This window comes from Saccostrea cucullata, unplaced genomic scaffold (assembly GCF_032062105.1).
Source record: "Saccostrea cucullata isolate Sc308-1 unplaced genomic scaffold, CSIRO_AGI_Scuc_v1 ctg1754, whole genome shotgun sequence".
Classification (NCBI taxonomy): domain Eukaryota; kingdom Metazoa; phylum Mollusca; class Bivalvia; order Ostreida; family Ostreidae; genus Saccostrea; species Saccostrea cuccullata.
Window position 1 is genome coordinate 60,339 of NW_026938661.1, and position 6,826 is coordinate 67,164.

General features: G+C 32.6%; 1 long non-coding RNA gene across 2 annotated transcripts; it reads right to left on the reverse strand.

Annotated features, from left to right (window-relative positions):
* Nucleotides 1-774: 774 nt before the first annotated feature.
* Nucleotides 775-4,787, reverse strand: LOC134250824 (uncharacterized). 2 transcript variants are annotated; one of them, XR_009988615.1, is made up of 3 exons: nt 4,680-4,787; nt 953-1,583; nt 775-833 (listed from the first exon to the last, which is right to left on the reverse strand). It is a non-coding gene; the product is annotated as an uncharacterized LOC134250824 (long non-coding RNA). The 2 variants fall into 2 exon arrangements; XR_009988614.1 differs by lacking the exon at nt 4,680-4,787 and adding an exon at nt 3,141-3,305.
* Nucleotides 4,788-6,826: the final 2,039 nt, after the last annotated feature.

A 6,826-nucleotide genomic window follows, 5' to 3' on the forward strand; every position in this document is an offset into this window, starting at 1 on the left:
TCAATTAGGAAATATATTGGGTAATACTTATTGCCTCCTTAGTGTTATTTTTCAACAGAAAATAATTGTGGTGAACACTTCAACGCAGTTTAAATTCCATATACCGTTGAAAATAGCCTATCATAGATTATTGCATTTTCTATCTACATGAAAGAAACATTTGAGAAACAAGAGGCCCAGGGGCCACAGCGCTCACCTGAGAACATCGGCTAGGAAAAAGAACACCTAGCCCGGGGGGTCATGATTTGAACAGACTCGAATCTACACTACCTGTGGATGATTCCAAATGAGTTTCATCTTTCCTGGTCCAGTGGTTCTTGAGAAGATTTTTTTTTTAAAAAAATCCTCTATATTCTTATGTAAATCTTGGGTCGGCCATTTTGGTCCCACCTTAGCCCCGGAGGTCATGATTTGAACAAACTTAAATCTACGCTACCTGAGGATGATTCCACATGAGTTTTATCTTTCCTGGCCCAGTGGTTTTTGAGAAGATTTTTTTTATATGCCATTAATTTTTCTCTAATTCATAATTATCTCCCCTAGGAAGAGAGCGTGGCCCTTCATTTGAAAAAATTTGAATCCCCTTTACCCAAGGATACTTTGTAGCAAGTTTCGTTGAAATTAGCCGAGTGGTTCTTGAGAAGAAGATGTCATGTGAAAAGTTTACGACAACGACGACAACGACTACGACTAAGACAACGACAGACAACGGACAATTTTTTATCAGAAAAGCTCAGTTGAGCCTTCGGCTCAGGTAAGCTTATAATTACCAGCAATCTTCAGCATATTATGTCGATTCTCAGCTTGATCTATTTTCATTTCTTCTATCTTATCTGAATCAAATTTACAACTTAAAAATTAACCATTTACATGATCAATTATTGTATATGATTTATTAATAAAATTCATTTACTTATTTATTGTTTTATTTTTGTAAAAATCTTATAGTAACCTTCAAGACCATAAACAATTTGTCTAGTTTCGGCATCTTCTTCGGCCTGTTTCCTCAGTTCTTCTATGTAATGAAGGTCACGGACAGGGTCCATTGTCTCATGTCTCAAAAAATCCACCTCTCTTTTGTACTGATTCCCGTTATTAACTAAAGAATCAAGGTCGACAACTGCTGATCTTACAGTGGACCAGATTGTGTTGAATTCAGCATTGCAGAGGACGGGACTAGAAGAATGAACACACTGATTTCTGACAATACGGATTCTCTCAATGTTGGCAGAGAGAGATCAGTCGGTAGAATCTGGATCATTTCCCCAGCCGTTGCTGTGTGGTGGTATACTGCAAATGTTTCTAAGTAGTATGTACAATAATGGAATATCCACATCATTGTAGTTCCCGGAATAAGTACTGCCTCTAGGTAATATCAAATTTAGTTGTGGTGCTGTCAGACGGGGAAGATTACTTATCTTTTGTTTAATGACGTTTGGGAATGTTGACGGTGCATGGTGAAGTAAAATATCCCTCAGTTGATCTGTACACGGGCCCAGGAGAAGTCGACAGGCTCTACAGGCATTTGTCGTCTCCTCTGTAGAGGCGTAAGGGGAGGCTGCCAAAGCCATTTTATTGCTTCTCTAAAAGGTAAATTAATGAAGTAGTAGTAGTAAAAGTAGATTTGATAAAAAAAAACTTTTCTCATACACAGATGCATGTAGGTTATGGCTTCCAAAGTAATAAATACCATTGTGGATTTGGTGTCTTTATTTCTCCTCCATTATATTAAGTAATACTCATCAAGAAATTATTTCCAGTTTAAAAGGTTTGAAAGAAACAAAATGGTTTGATATTTATAATTAAGGAGTAAGTCGGCTTTTAAATTCCATGGTGTTAATTTTCACGATTTCTTAAAAACTACAAATCGTAATGTTTTTCATTTCACGTTGCAAGGACATAACTTCAATTTTGTATACATATTTTAATATTTTTTCTCATTTAATTTCCCGGAAAAATGACGAATCGCCAACATAATGAAATTAAAACCGTCTTTAATATATGCAAAGCAACAACTTTTTTCATATCCAGATAGGTTAAGGTTTCTAACAGTTAATACTATTGTAGATTTTCTGTCTTTAGCTATTCAGAACTACATAATGCTGGATAATAATCATGCCAAAATATTTCTTATCAATATTAAAGAAAAAACAACAACAAAAAAAAAGAATTAAAATCAAAATTCACCAGGAACATATAGATAGGATTGAAACAATGAAAGAGAAAGATAAATGAAGGATTGCAGAAAATTTTAAAAACTTGCTTTGCTAGCTCAAACGTCAATTACTTAATACTTATGTTGGAGCCGAGCAGAGGTCGGATCAGGTGTCATTGAGGAGTGAGCATCCCATGCCAATCCTTCATACCAGCTATGTGCTCTTTTTCATTATTGGAAACCAACTGAAAATTACGTTGACAATTAATGGTGATAAATCGTATCGACAAAGTATGTAAATAGCATCGTTTTTGCTATATTAAATCTGAACACTATTCGTTAAAGGAATGTGTCCGCCATTTTCGATCGGAATTCCCCTATAATAAGGGCATGACTTTGTCACTGCATGTTTAGTACAATCAGTCGACACCGTTGTAGACAGATGTATGCTACACTGCACTCAAAAATTTAGATACCAAAGAAATTTACAATACCTGTACAGGTCAGTACATATTATACAAACAATCACAGATATATATAACTGCAAAAACATGATTGAAGATAACCAGCACGAAAACGGGTCGCGATTCCACAGCGATATTCTTGACAAAAAGCAGTCAGGTTTGATAAATGCTAATAGCATAACCTGGATATTCAACAAAATTTATTTTCGCTCCTTTCGAGGTATGGAAAGACGGAGAAATTCCTGACCACAATTAAATGTAAAATTTCAAATACAGATCTCCTTATTACAAAATCAAATCTACATAAACCAACATTCTTTTCTTCAACCTTGACAATTTGACAAAAAAAAATGTGAATGTACTGTATAATACAAATCAGTGATAAAAATTCATACCTGGGATAGGCTACCAAAAGTCTAATCTATGATCAATTAAAATAGGCATGTAAACTACTTTCAACATTTCTTAAAACAGGAAACGCCCTTTTCAAAAAAAAAGACATTATGCTTGTATAAACTTACGTTGCATTCTTTTACAGTTGGTTGTTTTTTTTCCAAATAATCGGGTGTTTGTATAATCAAGGCTTTTATTGCATTAGACACAATACATTCCTTATGTAATGGTTACTCAGGTTACGTGCTAGCCTCAATGTTGTTTTGATGAGAAGATCTCTATAAATAGAATTCACTTTATTTTAACCTCCTTCTTTTCAAAACAAGTGACTGTAATATTTCCCTGAGATCCTTCAACGTCTTCGATCTTTGAGGTCTATGTATGTAATCCTACTTATTCTGCTTTTTATGGCAGATTTCACAATTCTTCAACTTGATTCAGTAGGAGGACAAGAAAATTTTATAGGAAAATTTCATATTGTTAAGACGACCCAGAATACCATATTTTGATATTATGTAGGTAATATTGATGCAAGAAATTGACTGATTTGAATTGAACAAAATAAACTGTCGAGGCTCCACAAAAAAATAAAACCATATACATTCTATAAAAGCTTCCCTACTGCACGACCTAATTTGCTAAAGAACTTTGTCAGCTCGCGATAATCACTAACAAGTCAACATCATTTTTTTTTTAATTCTACCTCTGTATTCTTTCAGTCATTTAGACAAAACCCTCTCCGTTCAAAATTTCAAAGGTATTCGCTACTTTTACTGAAGTAACAACAATATTCTCATGTCAGGGGATCAAACGAAACGATTTATTTTCTCTTTATAAACCTTTATTTCAAAATCTACCTTGTCTATAGTCCCAATTCGGCAGATATGCAACTAAGCAGAATGATTAACACTAGACCTCTTTGTTTCAGATGTATCCTTTAAAATTATACTTTTAATTCTCGTTTAACATTACATATTTATAACATGTTTAAATAAGACTATGAATATGATATAAAAATCATTGGTACTCTTTGAGAATTATTTAAAAATAAGGTTTTCGGGGGAGCATCATATCTTTTAGTAGAATACTATTTATGGAAAATTATTAAAAGCAAATACCCTATTCAATATATATCGAGGTTTTGATTCCACACATGTTTATATAACGATCTGACAGATTTGCAGCTCTCCTACGGCAAGAAGTAGCGTTTCAATATGAGTAAAAAGTGTTTAATTCATATAAATGAATTTTCTAAAATGTCTTCTTCCTCGTGAAATTAATTAGAACACTACCTTTATCCGCCCAGGCATCTTATGAATGTGTTAGATTAAAGATTCCCTTTTGTGTTTGGCGTGTATACTGTTACCAGTGTACTGTTAATATTTTTGGGGTATAAATGGTCGTTTTCTATCCGAGATTGTTCAAATTACAAGAAAGTACATTTATCAATGTGTGAACTGTCCTAATTAATATGATAACAAAACTTCTTATCAAGAAAAAAAATATTGTGATATGCTTCCTAAAGGCACCTTTGTAAACAATTAAAGTAGGCATATAAACTAAGCTTTTTTTTTTAATTAGAAAACGCCCGTTTTAAAAATAAAACAGAAAGTGCGATATTATGCTTTCTTGGTATCATTGTTTTTGTAAATCTTGTAAAAACTTACCTTGCATTCTTTTGTGTTTTCCGGATTTTTCCCAAATAGTCCGATGTTTGTATAATCGAGGATTTTATAGCTTTAGGCGCGATAAATTTCTTATTCAAGGGTTACTCAGGTTACGTGCATCGCTCAGTGTTATTGTGATGACAAGGTCTCTATAAATAGAATCAACCTAATTTTCACTCGAGTGACTGTGATTTTGCCATTGAAAATTCAACGTCAGCGATTTTAAGGTCTATATATGTCATCCTTTTGTCTGTTCTAATTTTTTCTGGCAGTTTTACATTCTACAATTTGCTTCAGTAGGAGGGAAAGAAAGTTTTTTTTAACTCCATCTCGTATATTTTGAAGAAAAAAAACAATCTGTTTTGCTTTAAATAAAAATCATTGTTTAATAACGAAGAATACAACACCCATTCTCAATATAAGGGCACAAATGCCTCTCTGATATTTTAAAAAATGAAGTTCAAGATAACAATTTTTCTATAAATTACCTTTGAAAGAAAGTATCTGAAGATTTTGTTTCCAGGTTTTTTTTCATCAAATTTTAATACATGGAATAATGACAAGACGGTAAAGTAGAGGGTTATTTTACTCAGAAATGTAGCTTGAAATGTACGTTACTCTTTCTTCAATGTCCAAAAAGATATGTAAAAAAAATGTAGTCATTAAAATCACAATTGGAATATCTCATCTTAACACCAGCACATCCTACCAACTCTGTCAGCAACATATTTTCTCGGCATACGAACGTGCGCTTGATTTTTCCTTTCAAAAAACAAAGGTTACTTTTTGACCCAGATGTATAAAAACATTTTTTTAAATATATGCTTTAAATTCTTCTCTCTGTTTTGTTTAGAGCGATCAGTTTAGAATCTTGTCATTTTCTATAGATAGTGGAACTTAACATGTACATGTAGTAAAATTGTATTTTGTAGTTACTGTCTATTTTAACATATATCCATGCCGATTTAGACAACTACGTAAATGTAACGTACATTTCAAGATATATTTCTGTTAAATAAAAAGCTTAAAATTCATCTAAAAATTCATAGTTTTGTTTCAGTTTATTCCAAAAAAGATTCTCTATGTAATCACATTGTGTTATATGTCACAATCATCACTATAAAGACACGGTTGCTTCAGAATATGAGTAGGTAAAGTACATTTCAAGCTTGTAATGTATAAATTAGTAATAAGAAAATATTGGGAAAAAAACAATTATTGACATAAAAATCATTTCAATGAAGCGTTTTAACGCAGTAATATAAGAAATAATATGGTAACAAACGTGGTTATTTGTCATCAACTACATGAGGAGTCCCCTCCATCTCAGTTCATTACCATTCTTTTGTGCTGTTTCGCTGAAATTGACACCGGTCGTAGCCTAGTTACTTCTACCTGTGTGCAAGGGTACAGACACAAAAAAGAGTCAGACGTATTTTGCTATGATCTAACAAATGCTTGTGTTTGGCCATTGAAACTTAACATAAATCTATTCCGAATATATCCATCGACAGTCTTGTTAACAATTTCATTTTAATAGTATGTTGCAACATCGTTTGTCAAAACACAAACATACGTAATTTTCAGCAGATCTGGAAAAATATAACCTAAAATGCAATGATTCAAACAAAACTGAGTATTGTGTGCCTTTCAGTATTTGAAATGTACGTGACCGTCTTGTGTTCTGGATTCATTTGTTTTGTTTCTTTTTCCTTTTTCTTTTTGTTTCGTTTTGGGTTTTTTTTTTTTTTACCAATTATAAGCCTATGAATACCTTGTTTTAAATTACCAACAACAATTAAATTTATATTGACGAAAATTCGCATATTAAAAGTAAACAAACTGCAAAAAGGTTGCTAAAGATGAATTTAAGACACATAGAAATAAATTTTCTAGCAAGTGGTAACAGTCCACCACATTTACGAGGATTGGGGTGCATTTAGATGGATTTATGTGGTCATTTGTCGAATGGATTGTAACGATAATTTTGTTTCGCTCGTGTAAATGCAATTAATTGACTAAATAATAAAAAAAATGTCAGTTACAAATGCGCAAAATGTACGTTACCATTCGTAACGTACATTTCAAATATAAAAATCAATTCTCTTCCACAAGCATACGTTAGACACGCAATATATTGATTCTAT